Raw genomic sequence first — 20,818 nt, forward strand, 5'->3', positions numbered from 1 at the left:
TAGATGACCCTCAGGGTCCCTTCCATCTCTTAAGATTCTATGATTCCATATAGTGGCAAAGGCAAAAAGTGCCTTTCTTTTGTACTGCCAGCATGTCAGGCATTGTGTGGAAAAGCGACGGCTCAGGTAGCTCTTTTGAAAAATGTATAAAGCACCAGCAAGGCCAACATTCTCCTGCAGCAGAAACATCATCCTTTTTGCAACAGTTTCCCGTTTTAATTTCCCAGCTGAAGAGCTCCATTCCCCACCAACCCACATCTCCCACAATGGGTTTTCAGAAAGGGTTTTCTGTTGCCCCTGGAGCAATGCCACCCCAGTCACTCACCTGCGCGGCAGCATTGAGCTGAGCTGAAAAGGCTCTTTAGAGAGAGGCTTGGCAATGAAACAAGGCTTCTGGAGAGGCTTGGGGTTTCAGAGGGGGGAAATGATCTGCTAGAGCACAGCTAAGCCCTCTAGATGCTTTCCCAGCACAATACCTAGCAAGCCGGATCACCCCAATGGCCCAACCAGCTCAGGATCTTCTTTCCGTTTCCAGGTCAAAGGCCTGGAAACGATGCCTTATGAGGAACGGCTTAGGGAGCTGGGTATGTTTAGCCTGGAGAAGAGAAGGTTAAGGGGGGATATGATAGCCATGTTCAAATATATGAAAGGATGTCATATGGAGGAGGGAGAAAGATTGTTTTCTGCTGCTCCAGAGAAGCGGACACGGAGCAATGGATTCAAACTACAAGAAAGAAGATTCCACCTCAACTTCCTGACAGTAAGAGCTGTTCGGCAGTGGAATTTGCTGCCAAGGAGTGTGGTGGAGTCTCCTTCTTTGGAGGTCTTTAAGCAGAGGCTTGACAGGCATATGTCAAGAATGCTTTGATGGTGTTTCCTGCTTGGCAGGGGGTTGGACTGGATGGCCCTTGTGGTCTCTTCCAACTCTATGATTCTATGATTCCCACGGGGCCAAGCAGATCGGGAGCCCATACACAAGGGCTCACCTCCAAAAAGGATATTGCAGATTGGAAATGTTTTTAAAAAGTCAAATATCTAGGTATATGTCTAATGACAAAGTGTATTAACTAATAATAATAATAATTAATAATAGTTACAGGTGTTGGTCTGAGTCGAAGCAAAATAAAAAAAATTCCTTCAGTAGCACCTTAAAGACCAACTAAGTTTATATTTTGGTATGAGCTTTCGTGTGCATGCACACTTCTTCAGATACCAAATTAATAATTATTAGTATAATTATACCAAATTAATAATAATTTGTTATTTGTACCCCACCCATCTGGCTGAGTTTCCCCAGCCACTCTGGACGACTCCCAATCGAGTGTGAAAAACAATACAGCATTAAATATTAAAAACTTCCCTAAACAGGGCTGCCTTCAGATGTGTTTTAAAAATAGGATAGCTGCTTATTTCCTTGACATCTGATGGGAGGGTGTTCCACAAGGCGGGCATCACTACCAAGAAGTCCCTCTGTCTGGTTCCCTGTAACTTCACTTCTCGCAGTGAGGGAACTACCAGAAGGCCCTAGGCGCTGGCCCTCAATGTCCGGGCTGAACAATCAGGGTGGAGACGCTCCTTCAGGTATACTGGACCGAGGCCATTTAGGGCTTTAAAGGTCAACTCAACACTTTGAATTGTGCTCGGAAATGTACAGGGAGCCAATGCAGATATCTCAGGACGGTGTTATATGGGCCTGGCGGCCACTCCCAATCCACAGTCTAGCTGCTGTATTCTGGATTAATTGCAGTTTCCAGGTCACCTTCAAAGGTAGCCCCACGTAGAGCGCATTGCAGTAGTCCAAGCGAGAGATAACTAGAGCATGTACCACTCTGGCGAGACAGTCTGCAGGCAGGTAGGGTCTCAGCCTGCGTACCAGATGGAGCTGATAGACAGCTGCCCTGGACACAGAATTGACCTGCTCCTCCATGGACAGCTGTGAGTCCAAAATGACTCCCAGGCTGCGCACCTGGTCCTTTAGGGGCACAGTTACCCCATTCAGAATCAGGGAATCCTCCACACCTGCCCGCCTCCTGTCCCCCACAAACAGTACTTCTGTCTTGTCAGGATTCAACCTCAATTTGTTAGCCGCCATCCATCCTCCAACCGCCTCCAGGCACTCACACAGGACCTTCACCGCCTTCACTGGTTCTGATTTAAAAGAGAGGTAGAGCTGAGTAACATCCGCATATGCAGAAGAGCCCAGCTTGTCCCTTCTCATGCTCTACCAACTGAGCTATCCTAGTCCTGCTTAAAACTTTGCCGGTTTTCTCTGTGCCATGCATAATTTCTATAAACTTCTATCATGTCTCCTCTTCCTTGCCTTTTCTTTAAACTGAAAAGTCCCAAACGCTGCAACTTTTCTTCGTTAGGGAGTTGTTGCATCCCAGTGATCATTGGGGCTCCCCTTTTCTGAACCATTTTCAAATCTACAGTATCCTTTTTGAGGTGAGGCAATCACAGCCCCGGGGCAGAGGCAGGATTTGAACCCGGAGTCTCTCGGGCGCTAGCTTGGGACACTTAACCAGTGCAGCACCTGGCTCCTCCTGCCTCTCCTGGCCTTGCATTTAAGGAGCCAGGCCTGAGCCGCAAAGACAGAGCCGTTCCTGGAGGGGGTTCCCTCGCACACAGCCGCTCCCCAAAATGGACGGATTAGGTAATCCTGGGGTCGGTTTCACGGCCATTTCCTACTGGAAACCAGACCCCTCCGAGCGCCGTCCTTCACTCGCAGCCGAGGAATAATTGGACGCCGGGGTCCCGTCAACACGTCCAAAAGCCCAGCCTCTCCGGGGACGGCGTCCCGAGGAACCGGGAGGTGTTTGTGAAGAAAGGCAAAGGGGAGAGGCGGCTCTGGTCGGCTTGACGTTCCTGTGGTTTACGGCTTCCCTTGGCTGGGAAGGGGAAAGGGGCTCCCGGCCTCCCCGAAACAGGGCTCTGGAGGACGGGGGCGCGAGGCAGCTGCCTCCGCCCAGAGCCTGGATGTCCTGCACAGCGTCAAAGGCAGGCAGGCTCTGCCCCAACCTTCCTGCAGTGGGACAGAGGAGAGGGAAGGGAAGAAGGAGACAGAGTGGAGAAAGGGGGCGATTGCTGGGTTGGAAGGAAAGGGGGCCCGGCTGGTCCAACGTACACCCCTTCAGCCACAGAGACATTAGAAGAGGCCTCCTGGACCAGGCCAGAGGCCAAGCAGATGCCCACAAGCTGGTCTTCAAACTGGCACAGAGTGACAGTGCGTGTAGTGGTTAGAGTGCCAGACTAGGACCCGGGGGAGCAGGGTTCAAATTTCCTACTTCGCCATCAAGCTCACTGGGTGATACCTTGGGCCAGTTGCTCTGCTTTTCAGCCTCGCCTGCCAACGAGGAGGGGAACCGTGTATGCCGTCTCCTTGGAGGAAAGGTTAGGTGTCTTGGAACAAAAAAATAACCACATATAGATGCTGTGTCTCTTGGTGGCCATGGGTGGTCCTCGTGAATTGCAGCCCTGATCCTCCCTGAGTTGGCCTGATCCCCCTTTAAAGCCATCCAAGTTGGGACACAGGTGGCGCTGTGGGTTAAACCACAGAGCCTAGGGCTTGCTGATCAGAAGCGTGGCAGTTCGAATCCCTGTGACGGTGTGAGCTCCCATTGCTTGGTCCCAGCTCCTGCCCACCTAGCAGTTCGAAAGCACATCAAAGTGCAAGTAGATAAATAGGTACCGCTCTGGTGGGAAGGTAAATGGCGTTTCCGTGCGCTGCTCTGGTTTCGCCAGAAGCGGCTTAGTCATGCTGGCCACATGACCCGGAAGCTGTACGCCAGCTCCCTCGGACAGTAAAGTGAGATAAGCGCTGCAACCCCAGAGTCGTCCACAACTGGACCAAATGGACAGGGGTCCCTTTACCTTTTAAGTTGGTGGCTGTCCCTGCCTCCTGAAATGCCCTGGGCTGGATGCAGATCCTGGAGAGGAGACAGGATCCCTCCCCCCCCCCCGGCTCCCCAAGTCCTTCCAATGAAGCCTGGAGTTTGTGAGCAACACCCTCCCCTTTCCAAGCCTCGGAGGGAGACAACAGCACCTCCTCGTCCCCTTTAGCAATTCATCTGGAAAAGGCATGGGCATGTTCCGTGAAAGTTAATGCAACATTTGCGGGGGATCTCCTTGACAGGAAGGGACAATTGGGCGACCAGATAAATATGCTGTTGTCACAAGAGATAAGATGCTCAAGAGCCGCCCCCACACGCCTGGCTGGCAGCAGAACGGCGGCACCAATTAGGAGGGGAGTTTCATAAGAGTTCTCCACGCCGAGAACAACTCTCTCTCTCTCTCTCTCTCTCTCTCTGTGTGTGTGTGTGTGTGTGTGTGTGTACAAAGGGAGCCGGGGGTGGGCAGGCCAACCAGGGGAGTCTCGGAGAGTGCGAAGGATGCCATCGAGTTAAGGAGGTGCAGGGCCAAAAGCCCCTCCTTGCAGATCAGGCCGTTGCCAAGTGTGCAAAGGGACTCCCCTGGTTGGCCTGCCCACCCCCGGCTCCCTTTGCACACTTGGCAACGGCCTGATCTGCAAGGAGGGCCTTTTGGCCCTGCACCTCCTTAACTCGATGGCATCTTTCGCACTCTCCGAGACTCCCCTGGTTGCCTACCAACCGCTGCTGAATTGCTTGCCAAGGATAACGTCAGAGCCCGAGGCTGCTGGGATGTTTGTGCACCCACCCCAACCTGAGCCAGGAAGCCTTCCATCCTAATCTCAGCTGTAGGAGGGAGCTGTGGTTACGCGATAAGGAAGGCAAGGCACTCTGCACATGCTTACCGGTAGCAGTGATCTCTCCTCCTCAGTGTTTCAGATATTCCGAGACTGGCACTGGAAACACGAGTGGTTGCTGAAACAGACTGCTACTCACACTGTAGTGGTCTTAATATTAGTAGAATCATAGACTCATAGAATCCTGGAGTTGGAAGGAACCACGAGGGCCATCTAGTCCAACCACCTGCAGTGCAGGAATTTTTTGCACAATGTGGGACTCAAACCCATGACCCTGAGGTTAGGACTCTCACACTTTGCCACCTAAACTATCCAAAGTCTTTAACAACTGGGGACCAGTTGACCTGTGAGATTGCGTACCCCTCATGTGTCCACCAGTCTGTTTCGACCGCCACAACTGGACCAATTACAGGTGGCATATACCAGTAATATTCCTTCTGCATCTGTAAGAACTTGGGGTTTTTTGCACCTCTGGAACTCCCTGCCAATGGAGATCAGGCAGGCGCAGTCACTGAACTCTTTCCAGCCCCTCTGAAAACACTTTTGTTTAGACAAGCCAACCTAGACGTTTAGAATGCTAATGCAAGTTTTGATATTTTTAGTCTACTGCTATTTTAACTTTTCCAAAGTCTTAAAATACAGTTGCTAATTTTATTGTTTAATCCTTTTTGTAAACCACATCAAGGTTCTATTCATTAATTCTCAAGTGGTACGGCAGGAATCGCAGTTAAAGAATCTTGCTTTGGAAGACGATCATCAGGCATCCGCACAACATGAGCAGTCCAAAGAAGTTGATGTTGAAGAATCTTTGCTTCCACACTGCTGATCTTTAATGCCATGACAGAGAACGAGAAAGAGAACTTTTCTCTATGCACTTTCTGCATTTTATAAGCGCCTGTTGTGTCTCCTCTAACTCGCCTTTTCTCTCAAACTAAAAAGTCATAGAATCATAGAGTTGGAAGAGACCACAAGGGCTATCCAGTCCAAACCCCTGCCAAGCAGGAAACACCATCAAAGCATTCTTGACATATGCCTGTCAAGCCTCTGCTTAAAGACCTCCAAAGAAGGAGACATCACAACACTCCTTGGTAGCAAATTCCACTGCCGAACAGCTCTTACTGTCAGGAAGTTCTTCCTAATGTTTAGGTGGAATCTTCTTTCTTGTAGTTTGAATCCATTGCTCCGTGTCCGCTTCTCTGGAGCAGCAGAAAACAACCTTTCTCCCTCCTCTATATGACATCCTTTGATATATTTGAACATGGCTATCATATCACCCCTTAACCTTCTCTTCTCCAGGCTAAACATACCCAGCTCCCTAAGCCGTTCCTCATAAGGCATCGTTTCCAGGCCTTTGACCATTTTGGTTTCCCTCTTCTGGACACGTTCCAGCTTGTCAGTATCCTTCTTGAACTGTGGTGCCCAGAACTGGACACAGTACTCCAGGTGAGGTCTGACCAGAGCAGAATACGGTGGTTCTATTACTTCCCTTGATCTAGATGCTATACTCCTATTGATGCAGCCCAGAATTGCATTGGCAAAGGCTGAAACCTTTTCCCCCTAGGGAAGTCATTGCATCCCTTTCACCAAGCTACCCACCAAGACCGCAAGGTTTCATTCCTGGTCTGCTGCTGCCAGTTCAGACCCCCCCTGAGCTTCTGTGTAAAGTTAAGAGGCTTTTTTCGCCCAGACATTCATCACTTAAGCTGGTTTCCAATGAACTGTTTTTGCCATTTTACTTCTCATTCACGCCGTTTGGAGAGATCCTTTTGGAGCTCTTCACAATCTCTCTTTGTTTGAAGCACTGGATGTCTTAGCAACTCAGAACTGGGCTTCTTTCCTGATGGCCTCTGGCCATCCTAGAAGCAATCTGTGCCTCCACCAAAGAAATAAACATCTAAAAGTGGCCCCGCAAAGGCACATTTTATCTCACCTGAGGCTTGCTTTTTCTCCCCGCTACTTTTACATCCCCTTGCAGCTGCCCCTCTTCCTGATGTAAAATGCATCATGTTGGAATTGTCTGCAATATTTCCTCCGTAACGGATTTCTTCCCGTAGATTGTGCCACTGAGGGCTTGTCCACATTAAAATTTTAGCACGGTTCAGTGATGGGCTGGAGTTGATTTAATGCACATCTGGCCCCCAGTGTCTACACTGGAAACATCTGGTAAGAGATGTGGGCTTGGATTTCTATCAGAGACCCCTCCCCCACTGCCCTCCTCTGTCCTAGGGATGCAAGGGGAGGAAGTGCCTGTTTTGTCTCAGCCCCACAATTTGCATTATTTTGATTTTTCCACTTGCTTTCTCTTCCTTCCCCGCCTTTGCTGGTGGTGGTTGGTTTTACCTTTCACTTCATTTGCATCTGTAATATATGGGTGTGCTTGCCTTGGCCTACCTCGGAGGCCTGTTAAGAAGGTTTATAAGGTACATAAAGCACTCTAGGGCAGGATTAAGCTGTGTGGGGAAGGGGGAAACCTTGCTGCAGGCTCTATTCAGTTTCACTTCCTTACCAGAGCAGGGAAATGAAATGAATAAGACCTTTGCTCAGCAAATCTATTTGCCATTTATCTACCCATCCAGTTTAAGAAATAAGGTTATGTGAAATCCTAGAGCTGCAGGGTTGGAAGGGACCCAAGGGTCATCTAGAACTAGAACCTCAACTAGAACCAGGGCCTTCTCAACATTGGCTCCGACCTGGTGGAACGCTCTGTCTCCTGACACCAGGGCCCTGCGGCACCTGATTTCTTTCCGCAGGGTCTGTAAGACAGAGCTGTTCCACCCGGCATTTGGCCTGCAGCCAACCTGATCCCCTCCCCCATTTTCCCTTTTCCTTCCATATGAGGCTGCATTTTTAATTTTAATTTAATGTATTTAGACTTAGTTACAGGTAGGTAGCCGTGTTGGTCTGATGTAGTCGAAACAAAAAATTCCTTCCAGTAGCACCTTAGAGACCAACTAAGTTTGTCATTGGTATGAGCTTTCGTGTGCATGCACACTTCTTCAGATACACAAAAGCTCATACCAATGACAAACTTAGTTGGTCTCTAAGGTGCTACTGGAAGGAATTTTTATTTTTTTATTTTTTTAGTCTTGTTCTTAAGTTGTATTTTAATCAGTTGCTTTATATCTAGTGTTAGTCACCCTGAACCCGGCCTTGGCTGGGGTATAAATAAAAAAATTATTATTATTATTATTATTATTATTATTATTATTATTATTATTATTATCATTCTAGACCAACCCCCCTCAAACCCACAACCCCGAGATTCAGAGTCTCGTGCTCTGCCGACTGAGCTGTCATTACTGGAGGGAGGAGAAAATTGGCTTTCCTAGCATGGTCTACCTAGTTTCAAGGGTCAGATTAATTGATTGATTGATTGATTGATTGATTGATTGATTGATTGAACTCAAGGTGATGTGCTTGTTTCTCCTCCTTATTTAATCCCCACCATAACCCTGTGAGGTGGGCTTGGCTGAGAGGCAGCTACTGACCCGGGTCGCCTAGTGAGCTTCATGGGCAAGTGGCAGGATTTGAACCCTGGTCTCCCAGATCAGTCTCCTGGCCTGACACAAATCCTAAAATGGTTGGATCGTGCCTTGTTTTGGGGGGACAGGGGGCAGGTGGGTGTGGGGGACTCCCTGTTCCTGAACAGGGTCACTGTGCCCCTGAAGGACCAGGGGCACAGCCTGGGAGTCAGTTTGGACTCACAGCTGTCCATGGAGGCGCAGGTCAATTCTGTGTCCAGAGCAGCTGTCTACCAGCTCCATCTGGTACGCAGGATGAGACGCTCCCTGCCTGCAGACTGTCTCGCCAGAGTGGTGCATGCTGTGGTTATCCCCCGCTTGGATTACAGTGGAACCTCGGTTTATGAACACCTCGGTTTATGAATTTTCGGTTTATGAACGCTGCGGACCCATCTGGAACGGATTAATTCACTTTCCATTACTTTTAATGGGAAAGTTCGCTTCAGTTTATGAACGCTTCAGTTTATGAACAGACTTCCGGAACCAATTACACCCATGCTTCAGTTTATGAACGCTTCAGTTTAAGTACTTCACGGACCCGTCTGGAACGGATTAATCCACTTTCCATTACTTTCAATGGGAAAGTTCGCTTCAGTTTATGAACGGTTCAGTTTATGAACAGACTTCCGGAACCAATTGTGTTCATAAACCGAGGTACCACTGTACTGCAATGCGCTCTACGTGGGGCTACCTTTGAAGGTGACCCAGAAACTGCACCTTATCCAAACGCGACAACTAGACTGGTGACTGGGAGCGGCCGCCGAGACCACGAAACACTGATCCTAAAAGACCTACATTGGCTCCCAGTACGTTTCCGAGCACAATTCAAAGTGTTGGTGCTGACCTTTAAAGCCCTAAACGGCCTCAGCCCAGTATACCTGAAGGAGCGTCTCCACCCCCATCGTTCTGCCCAGACACTGAGATCCAGCGCCGAGGGTCTTCTGGCGGTTCCCTCGTTGCGAGAAGCAAAGTTACAGGGAACCAGTCAGAGGGCCTTCTCAGTAGTGACGTCTGCCCTGTGGAACGCCTTCCCATCAGATGTCAAAGAGAAAAAACATCTACCAGACTTTTAGAAGACATCTGAAGGCAGCCCTGTTTAGGGAAGCTTTTAATATTTGATGAATTATTCTATTTTAATATTTTGTTGGAAGCCACCCAGAGTGGCTAAGGTAACCCAGCCAGATGGGCGGGTATAAATTATTATTATTATTATTATTATTATTATTATTATTATTATTAGCCTCTGTCAGAGGCACTGATGCAGCTACTCTAGAGTAACGACTCCTTGCAGCATAGTCCTTTTAGACTTTTATTAAGTGCTGATTATTTACAGTGCTCAGAGCGATCTATATACATGCTTTCGGTCAAGTGTCAGAACCTCCGAATGGAGTTTGGCGCGTTTTCTTCCAACAAAGAAGCTTGGGGAGACCCAGCCTCTTCCCCCGACGTTTTTTGCGCAATTCCGGAGTCGGGGGAATTGGCCTCCCCCCCGGGCTCCCCCTTTCCTGTCCCACCTGGGTCAGTGGCTCCGCAACTTTGCCTGAGCCTCGGACACCACTTCCTGATTCTCCGCTGGAGGCAGAGCTCTCCCCCGCGCTAGGGGATGGGGTGGACCTTAAGATGGGAGGGACCTCTCGGTATTCCCTGGCCCTCACATCCTCCTTCCAGCAACTCCTGCAGCCAAGCTGGTGCCAATCACTGCCTTGGCTTGCGCCCCAAAGAGGAAGAAGAGGAAGAGTTTGGATTTGATATCCCGCTTTATCACTACCCGAAGGAGCCTCAAAGCGGCTAACATTCTCCTTTCCCTTCCTCTACCACAACAAACACTCTGTGAGGTGAGTGAGGCTGAGAGACTTCAGAGAAGTGTGACTAGCCCAAGGTCACCCAGCAGCTGCATGTGGAGGAGCGGAGACGCGAACCCGGTTCCCCAGATTAGGAGTCTACCGCTCTTAACCACTGCACCACACTGGCTCTCGGGTGCCAGGTCACTCGGCTGCTGCTGGTGCTGCAAAAACAACACAGGAGGCAGCAGTTGCAAACCTTTGCAGCCGCAACAGGCTCTGGGATTCTCCAGCCGTTTGACTTCATGCACAGAGACACATTCAATTGTCTCTCGAGACGGACAGGTGCCAGCAGCATAATTTTATATGGTCGGTTCTTAGCCTGTCGCATGTACAGTGGTTCTCTTGCATCCTCAGTGGCGTCTGTAGGAGAAATGCCACTTTAGGGGGGGGGCTTCTCTCCCTCCCTGGAGGCTGAGAAACATGCAAGGTCATTAGAGGACCTGCCCTGTGTCCCCCTCCCCTTGAAACTCATGCCCAGCCTTCTTCCAAGGGAAGACAACCACTGGCATGGCCACGGAGGTAAATAGAAATCGAGCTGCCGGCTGTCTTGCAGTGATTAAGTGGAAGTCCGTTAGCACTCATCTGTTATCTCTTAATTAAAGTTCCTTGCTAATTATTTTCCCCTGTCAGGAGAGCAGGGCTGCTGACTCCGGAGATTTCGGCAAACAAACAGAGGCTTTGCTCACCACTATTCTTCATTAATGAACAAATTAAACCTGGAATGGCTCGTAGCTCTAGCTTCATTGACACCATTTCATCACACCTGTTTCCCCATCAAAGAAGAAAGGTGTCCTTTTAAATCAAGGCCACAGCAACAGTTACTGTCTCCACAAGGCTCAGCCTTCTTCCTCAAAGGGTGGTTTGTGATGCTAAATAATGGACACGGAAGTAAAAAAAAAAAATGAACTGACAAGCTGAAATTCCTGCATTGCAGAGGGTTGGGCTAGATGACCCTTGGGGTACCTTCCAGCTCTACAATTCTATGATTTTTTTGATAAATGAATGCAAGACATTCCTTTAGGGTTGCCACATTTCATCAGGTTGAATTTCCACAAATTCAAAATATTGCTTTGACAATTCTAATTGGAGCATAAGAGCATAAACAGAGCCTGTGCTGGATCAGGCCAATGGCCCATCTAGTCCAGCCTCCTGTTCTCACAGTGGTCGACCAGATGCCCCAATGGGAAACCTGCAAGCAGGATTCGAGCACAAGAGAGCCCTCTCTCATCCTGTGGTTTCCAGAAACTGGGATTCAGAAGCAGGGCTGCCTCCGAACTGGTATTGCGTTCTTAAGTTTTTCGGATCCTATACGCATGGGCGACAAAGTACCAGTATATGGATGCAGTTATGGATTTGTCAAATTGACCAACATTCCAAAGAAGCTGCGGTCCCTGCTTCTTAATAGGTTAATCTGGAACAAATTCCTCTGGAAGAAGCAATTATCAAGAGAGAATTATCATGAAAATTGTTGGAAGGGAAATCATGTGAAACCGTAGTTGGTCCTAAGATGAAAGTAAAAAGTGGCGAATTAAGTTTTTTGGATTCTGAAATGCAGGACCTCCAAAATCCAAAGCCTTAAAATCTTAGTGAAATGGTTCGGAACTCAAACATGAAACACCAAATGTTCTTTTTCTTGCTGAAATCCTGCATTTTCCTCTTTGTTCTGAAGGGATTTCAAATGCAAATACATTTTTTGAAAAGATCTGCACAGCACAAAGTAGCTGGAAAATTGGTCACCTGCTTTATTACCTGTCGCACAACTCAAGCCTTTTTATTTCACCAAGATGTTTCTTTTCCCCCTAGTGCCTGTTTCATAAGACTGCATCAGCAACACTGGTGATAGTATTGTTCCCGTAGCATGTTCTGCGTACCTTTCACGGCTCTAGGGGGCAAACGAAGAAAAGATAGGAGTCTGCCCCAGAGGGTTTGCAAATCTAAAATACGGAATTGGAGATAGAAAGAGAGAAAGCAGAAGGTCCCAGTTTCAATCCCCACTTGGCAGCATCTCCAGGTTGGGCTGAGAGAGCCCACCCACCTACCCAAAACCCAGGCGAGCTGCTGCCAGCCAGTGTGGGCAAAACTGGGCCGATGGTGTGACTCAGTGACAGGAGTTTCTGTGTTCGTAGAGGAGAAAGGATGGGCGAGAGAGCAAAGGCTGCAAAGAAAAAAACCAAATTCAGAACGTCAGGCTCTGAGATGAGCTTTAAAGGCTGGAAGGCCAGACACCTGCAAGAATCACATTTCCAAGCACAGCAGCAACAAATTTAAAAACCGTGGCTCAGTTCGAAGGCTATTGAGCCTCCGAGGCTTTGCTTTGTGTGTCCCTTTTAGCAATTAATTTAAAAAAAAAAAAATTGTCCAGTGGCTTTCATGTGCATGCTTTTGGGTATCTGAATAAGTGTGCATGCACATAAAAGCTTATACCCAGAACAAATTTAGTTGGTCTCTAAGGTGCTAAGGGACACGGGTGGCGCTGTGGGTTAAACCACAGAGTCTAGGGCTTGCTGACCAGAAGGTCGGCGGTTCAAATCCCCGCGATGGGGTGAGCTCCCATTGCTTGGTCCCAGCTCCTGCCAACCTAGCAGTTCGAAAGCATGTCAAAGTGCAAGTAGATAAATGGATACCGCTCCAAGCGGGAAGGTAAACGGCATTTTCATGCACTGCTCTGGTTTGCCAGAAGCCAGGGCCGTCTCTAGACCCGGGTCCGGTGGCGCGGGGCGCCAGGCCACCAGGGGCGCCGCTGCACCCGCTGAGTGCGCGGCTGAGGCGGCCCCAGGCACGCCTCTCAGCTGTTCAGCGGCTTCAGGCCACTCTCCGGAGGCGCAAGGGCCTGGGGCCGCCTCTGCCGCGCACAGGGGTGTCGCAACAGGGGTGTGCAGCGCCCCCTGGCCCAGGGCCAGCCCTACAGCAGGCTGTGTGGCACAGTGTAGCTGCGCCCGCCCGCCACGCTGGGAAACAGGCCGAGGGGGGGCGCTGGAGGGATCCGCCGCACCACAGCGCCAGGGCACCGGGTATGCTTAAGACGGCCCTGCCAGAAGCGACTTTGTCATGCTGGCCACATGAACTGGAAGCTGTACGCCGGCTACCCTTGCCTATATAGCGAGATGAGCGTCGCAACCCCAGAGTTGGTCACCACTGGACCTAATGGTCAGGGGTCCCTTTACCTTTACCTTTTAAGGTGCTACTGGACAATCTTTTATTTATTTATTTTTTTCTGACTGTGTCAGACCAACATGGCTACCTACCTGAACCTTTTGGCAATCAAACACTGGAAGAGTGGCAGTGTTTCCTTACAAGACCGGCTGTCTGAATTCTAATTCGGAGCAGGGACATTCTGGGTCACAGAGGCGTGGGGGACTCCCAGGGTGCAGGTGGGAGTGCCTTATTCTCTCCCCCCCCCTTCTCACTCTGTTCCCAATAGCTGCTGGGCCCGTGTCGAATGCAGGCGACATTCGCCGCCAACAACACCTGCCAGTTAAAAGTCTGCTTTTGTGGAATCTGCAAATTCTGCCTGATCAGCCTTTAGAAGTGAGTCGAGTCAAAAGCCTTTCATCTCCTGCAGGAACAGCACAAGAGAAGTGACAAAGGATATCACAGCAGACGGGAGCAGAGGAATGCCTGATCAAAGAAAACCTTGCCTTGGGAGATGTCTGCCACGGTCTCTTGTCATGTTACGTTGCGTGCGTGCATGCGTGTGTTTTACCCACCATTATCTCTTTTTTGTTTTTCTTTTTTATCACTGCAAGAAAAATGATCAGCTACATAGAAAACTGCAAGCCTTTTTCACAATGGGCTCCGGAAGAGAGCTGGGGGTATTTTCAGATAAGCAGCAACCCATAACATGTTTGATCCTGGAGTTTCCAAAGGAAGGGTGCGGCCAAGGAGCACACCCGATTATTTTCTGCATCTGCAGTCTCGAGTTGGACCTTCTCAGTCTGCAGGGCCTGCTGAGATATTTGGGGTGATTATTTGCATCAAACCTATCCATTCTTAAGGATCGAACCTATCCATCTATCTATCAAACCTATCCATTCTGAAGGAGATCAGCCCTGAGTGCTCACTGGAAGGACAGATCGTGAAGCTGAGGCTCCAATACTTTGGCCACCTCATGAGAAAAGAAGACTCCCTGGAAAAGACCCTGATGTTGGGAAGGATAGAGGGCACAAGGAGAAGGGGACGACAGAGGACGAGATGGTTGGACAGTGTTCTCGAAGCTACGAACATAAGTTTGACCAAATTGCGGGAGGCAGTGCAAGACAGGAGTGCCTGGCGTGCTCTGGTCCATGGGGTCACGAAGAGTCGGACACGACTAAACGACTAAACAACAACAACATTTGCATCAGCACCTGCCGTGTTTGTTCCTTTTGGTTATGCCATGGCTGCCTTGCTGTCCCCAACATCCAGCTGCCAGCCCTCTCCCGGGCAGGGAGGGCTGCCAAGGGAGGTCCTTGGGGCTTGAAATTTGCAGGTTGCACATGGTCCCCATGCTAGCAACACCCTGGGATATTGTTGCTAGGAGTGACTGGATCTGCCACCTGTATACTGGAATCGAAGATGGATCGATCATCACATTCCCCACTCTCCCCATTAGGCAACTGTAGATTTCACAAGAGGGCTGCCTGACCAGGACTTGGTTTTTAACTACCTTATAACCCCATGGGAGGAGAGAATGAGGGGCAGGCACTCCTGGTCTCACCTTGAGCCAATCACGAGCTGGTTGGAAATGGCAAAAGAGCATGTGAAGAGTGTCTTTCAGCACTGCATAACCAGAGCTGGCCTCCACGCATCTGGAAACAGTGAATCTAAAAAACGTAGAGTTGCTAGGAACCCCAAGGGTCATCTAGTCCAACCCCGTGCAATGCAGGAATGTCAACTAGACATCCATGACAGATGCTTTTCTGTACGGGACAGAGTCCTGCTTCACGCAACCCAGACTTGATAGCTGCAAGACACGGCGATGGCTGTTGTTGGCAGCTTGAAGAGAGGATCAGACAGAGGAGGAAAACCGTGGTGACCAGGATCTGAGGCAGTCTACCTCTGAGTACCAGATTCTGGCTTGGGGGTGGACACAGCCTTGTTGCCTTTGCTCCCCTCTTGGAGGCTTCCCAGAAGTATCTGGCTCAAGAAGCAGAGCCCTTCTTGAGCTGCCAAGGGATTGGGGGTTTGGGGAAAGCTGCCTTGGGGCAGTGGTTGACGGTTCTTGGCCGTTCAGCATGGTCAATACTGAGCTAGATGGTCTTCCATGGTCTGTCTCAGGATAAGGTTTTCTTCCTATTCTGCTAGGCCAGGCACGTCCAACAGGTAGATTGTGATCTACCAGTAGATCACTGGATGTCTGTGGTAGATCACTGCTAGATCACTGGCACCCCTAAAAAAGCTCACCCAAAAATTTCCTCCTCCCTAAAAAAAGCTGAACTATAACCTGAAGCCCTAAACAAAAATGGGCCTTCCTCCCTCCTAAAAGAAGCTCAACAAGTTTGACCTAAACCCCCCAAAACAGGGCTTCCCTTAAAAAAAACTCAACAGCTTTGACCTGAACCCCACAAAAGGGGGTAGATTACTCCCAGTTTTTAACTCTGTGAGTAGATCAGAGTCTCTTGGGAGGTGGACACCCCTGTGCTAGGCCTTCAGGGGGCTGGTGTGAGCCTGAGTCCCTTCCTAATCTTGGCGTCTTGCAAGAGTTAAAATCTAACGGAGGTTTCCATTGCCAAACTAGTCCGATAAGCTTTTTTGTGACCTTAGCTGGCCGCTTAAATGCCCTCATCAGCATCCCCCCAAAAGATGAGTCAGGTCGCAAGAGCTTCAACTAAAAGATGGGACCCTTCAGACTGAATAGAACCACATATCCTGAAGACTGTCTTCATTCCAAGGAAATTGAACCCACGCAAGCGCCAGGAGTCCCCGTGGTCTCTCACCACTTGGAGATTAAGGTGACGTGCAACACTCTGTTCCTGTCCTTTCCTTGGCCTCCCTAGAGGGGATTTCCAGCCCATGCCCAGAGGGGACGGGACTTATTTCCCTTGGCATCCTCGCATCTTGTTCGTTTTGTAAGCCGCAGGGTTTGGAGCCTGTGCTTTTCATCTGCCTGTCAATCTCTTTGCACACCTGTGACTCTGTAAATACGGCATCCATTATGCATGCAGCAGCAGAAACATGCCAGCGAGATCTAATTAGGCAGCGTGCAGATTATCTGGCGAGTCCTTGCATTCGTACCTTTAGCACCCTCCTGCTCGTCCACAACGCGGGCACTTAGGAAAAGCAGTTTTTGGGTCATAAATTAAGGCAAGAAATTTGTGTGTGAATGTAATGAACGGCATTAAGTGGACAGAGAAAAGTTTTGCTGCCTCTCTCCTAACACTAGAACTGATAGGCATTCCGTGAAGCTGAATGTTGGAAGATTTGGGATGGATAAAAGAAGACCCTTCTTAATGCATTGCAAAGTTAAACTGTGGAACTCCCTGCCACAGGAGGCAGGGATGGCCACCAACCTAGACCGCTTTAAAAGAGGATTATTCCATATTTAACTGGAAATGCAAGGGATTTGAACTCAGAACCTTCTGCATCGAAATAAGGTCCTTGATCATCAGAGTTGTGTCTCCCCCCCCCCCGTTAGTTGCCTAAAATCTAAAAAATGGGTGCAAACCATCGTGTCTTCCTTCTGCCCTCTGGTGATTTGGCGAACTTTCAAAATACATGCTAAATTTGAGTGTTGATGCTGGTGAAATAGGTGCATGCTTTAGTTGAGATTCCTACATTGCAGGGGGTTGGACTGGATGACCCTTAGGGTCCCGCCCAACGCTACAATTCTATGATTCTATGGAGCACATTGCAATAATTGGCAGGTGCGGAAGGGATCCAGCCCCACTCTCCTGCATTTCCCCCTTTATCTCTGTGAAGGTGCGGTTGAGGCCCTGCAGTTTCCAAGGTCCTCTAGCAGGAGGGACTGAGTTCAGGTTGAGCTGCAGGGCAATTCAAAAAAGCCTGTGCCTGTTTGCGCCAGTTCTCCCCTTCTGTTGCAGCCCGGCCCTTTCCTCCCATCTCCTGTCTCTTCAGAGCTCCTCTGGAGTGGAAAGGCATTGAGGTTCTCCAGCTGGAGCAAAGAACCGCAAATTGGCAGCAGCTCCAGCAAAGGATACAGATTTATTAGTTGTGCAGATAAACACGCAGAAATCAGGGCAGAGTCAACACAGCTTTTGTCGAGAGAGAGGTCACGCCTCACCAGTGTGGAGGAATTTGGTTGCAAGTCCCCAAAAGCACACAGAGAAGGGGTTATTCAGAGGTGATAATCTACATACCCAGACATCTGTGCAGTTTCATAGGACCAGGCGGTTGTTGGGTTGCAAGGGAGACAGTGGCTCATCTGCTCTATCCCGAAGTAGACCGTCCAGAACCCCAATTGAAATGACCAGGTTTTAGGTGGTTTTTTAAAGTCCAATGATTGCTTTGCTTGCATATCCAAGCAGCCTTTAAAACAAAAAAGTGCTTAAATGTATGTGTTCCCAGGAATCCTGGCTTTGTGAGTGTCACTTTTAGCCACAAAATCAGGAATGTGCAGAGCTGCCCTGGGAGGAAGAATTTGCACCATGCGGCGCACCGGTGCCACAGTTCCCAGACACAGGTGGGCAGAACATCTCCTTTGCATCCAGGAGGCCCCAGGTTAAATGCCCAATAGGGCTGAGGATGCCCCCACCTGAGAGCCCCAGAGGCCCACCACTAGGTGTTGCTGGCCATACTCAGTTAACTGAACCAATGGTCGGACTCTGTATGAGGCGTCCTCCCCTTTTTCTGTGGCTTAAACGGAAAGCCGTAGATCAGTGTTAGAACATCCGCTTTGCATGCAGAAGGTTGCTCTCTCAGAAGGGCTGGGAATGAGACCCCCTGTCTGAAAGCTGGAGGGCCGCATCCAGTCAGCACAGGTGACACTGAGCTAAACTGACGGGTGGTCTGACTTGGTATAAGGCAGCTCGTTCCAGTGGCTTTTGCGACTTACTTGGGAACCACTGTTTATAGTCAGGTAGCGAATGAGAATGTTTGGCTGCCCCTTCCTCTGGGAGGAAAAACTCAGTTCAGTTATGTCGCCCCAAGGGTGATTGATGGATACTAGCCATAATGGCAACCATTATTATTATTATTATTATTATTATTATTATTATTATTATTATAATATTATACTACCACTCTTCATCATAAGATCTCATGGTTGTTTTCTGCTGCTCCAGAGAAGCGGACACGGAGCAATGGATTCAAACTACAAGAAAGAAGATTCCACCTAAACATTAGGAAGAACTTCCTGACAGTGAGAGCTGCTCGGCAGTGGAATTTGCTGCCAAGGAGTGTGGTGGAGTCTCCTTCTTTGGAGGTCTTTAAGCAGAGGCTTGACAGGCATATGTCAAGAATGCTTTGATGGTGTTTCCTGCTTGGCAGGGGGTTGGACTGGATGGCCCTTGTGGTCTCTTCCAACTCTACGATTCTATGATTCTATGGTGGTTCACGTAATAAAATACAGGATAAAAACAATTAAATAAGTAAAACAAAACAGCAAAATAACTCCCCCTTCCTACAGACACATTTAAAAGGCTGTAGAATATTAATCAGCCCAAGGGCTGGTTGAAGAGGAATGTTTTTGCCTGGCACCTAAAAAATATACCATAAAATAAAGGCGCCAGGTGAGCCTCCTTGGGGAGAGCATTCCAGAAACAAGGAGCCACTGCAGAGAAGGACCGTTCTCATGTTGCTGCCCTCCAGACCTCTGGAGGAGGAGGCACATGAAGCAGGGTTGTCCTTCTGCCTCCACAGTCGGAGGCGGTGATGCTTCTGAATCCCAGTTGCAGGAAACTGCCGGCGAGGAGAGAGTTTTTTCTGCTCAAATCCTGCTTGCGGGTTTCCCTTGGGGGCACCTGGTTGCCACTGTGAAGACCCGATGCTGGACTAGATGGGCCGTTGGCCTGATCCAGCAAGCTCTGCTTATGTTCTTAAGGCAAAAAAATGATCCATTGCATCTTTGAACTTCTCCTGCCCCTCTTGTCAGAGCGGGAAAGTTGATCTTTCCTGGCTGGCCGGCAGCTCGAGCAAAGGAAGCCGCTTAGCTGCCCAGGGTGCTCATTTAGCTAATGTTCTCCATCAGCACCGATGGAGGTTTAATGGGGATTTATTGTCCTTCGGAGCGCATGGTAGTTTGTGCATCTATTCGCCCCGCCGTTCCTGCAGCACCACAGAGGACGTTTCATCATCTCGTAGGAAAGAACTCATGACAGCAGAACTAGTATGCGCAGAGTGAGGCGATGGGGTCAGCCGAGTCTCCGCTGGGGCGCCCTGGCTTTCAGGCAGGCTCGGGTGTTGTGTTTCCAAGGTGGTAAATATTTCCCTTACTGTTTTTTCAACTCGACCGATGATCCCTCTGAATGGACGCTTTCCCTCTCTTTCACTGCAGACACAACAAGTCCTGTGGCACCTGCAAGATTTGCATGCTTGTTGTTGACCTGTGCTGCAGTGTGTGGCCTTCTGTACCGAGGAGCAAAAGCTGTCATGTGCGCCTCTGGGGGAGCAGGTCAGCGTCGCTCATGAGCAATTGAAGAAGTCGGGGCTGTCAGAAAGGGTTTCTTTTAGAGATCCCCACACAGTCAACCCGGCGGCTCTGATTTCTGATGTGGCTGCTGTTTCTCCGCTGGTGACAAAACTCACCTTTGGTCCAAGTATCTTGTTATTTGAGCCACCATTCCGGGGTAATGATCCGTGGCGAGATGTGCAAACTCTTCTGCAGTCCAACAACAGACCCTCCGAGTGTCCGTATTTTCCAGGGACGGCCGCAGATTTACAGAAGCCGCCCCAGATTCTGATTTGATCCCAGAATATCCCACTTTTCCTTAGGACGTCGCTATTTTCATCGGAGAAATGTTGGAGAGTATGAAGTCATGTAACCCAAGTAGTTTAGTAACTATACAACCTTTAGAAGACATCTGAAAGCAGACCTTTATAGGGAAGTTTCTTAATGTTTAATGTTTTATTATGATTTTATATATGTTGGAAGCTGCCAAGAGTGACTGGCGCATGCACAGTTAGATGGGCAAGGTATAAAAAATAAAATTGTTGTCGTTGTTGAATAGGACATCTCAATATTCACTGGAGGAATGTTGGAGGGTATGCAACCGGTGATTTCAGAATGGGGGTGGCGGTGCAGTGATGTCATTGACTGGTTGGACACTGGGGAATTGGAGGGGGGGCTACAAGCTGGTGAACCCCCAAGGGAAGAATACTCAGAGTGCAGGGATTTGGGGTGGGACGACGATGAGTGGTCAGAGGAAGAAGAGGGAGAAGACTGGGAAGAGTAGGTGTTGGAAGGTGAAGAGGCAACAGGCCTTAGTGAGCTGGGAGAGTCTGTGGCAGAGAGAAGTCCAGAGTCAGAATCAGAATGGGATGAGGAAGCCCAAAAGACAGAGATGGGTCACGGGTGTCTCTGCTCCTGCTTGTCTCCCAGAACCAGAAGGGGCATGAAAAGGGAGGAGGAGTGGTTGGCTGCGGGCACAGCTTCAAATTGCTTGGAGAAAGCCCTGGAGAGGAGGGGACTTGGGCAGCTGTGGGGAGGCAGGGACCTTCAGTCTAGCAACTGCTTCGTGGGGGAAGATGACCTATCAGAAATGAGTTGCTGCACTCATTAGTCCTGAGACTTCTGTGCTGGTAGCGTTTTTGCTATTCCAACTTGCATGGCATAATATACCTCTGGCTCGCTCCTG

At 49.3% G+C, this 20,818-nt stretch overlaps 1 protein-coding gene across 5 annotated transcripts in view; it reads left to right on the forward strand.

Moving 5' to 3' along the window:
- Positions 1 to 20,818, forward strand: part of CNTFR (ciliary neurotrophic factor receptor) — a 367,284-nt gene that overhangs the window by 231,859 nt on the left and 114,607 nt on the right. The window lies entirely within an intron of this gene.

Source organism: Zootoca vivipara, chromosome 11 (assembly GCF_963506605.1).
Source record: "Zootoca vivipara chromosome 11, rZooViv1.1, whole genome shotgun sequence".
Classification (NCBI taxonomy): Eukaryota; Metazoa; Chordata; class Lepidosauria; order Squamata; family Lacertidae; genus Zootoca; species Zootoca vivipara.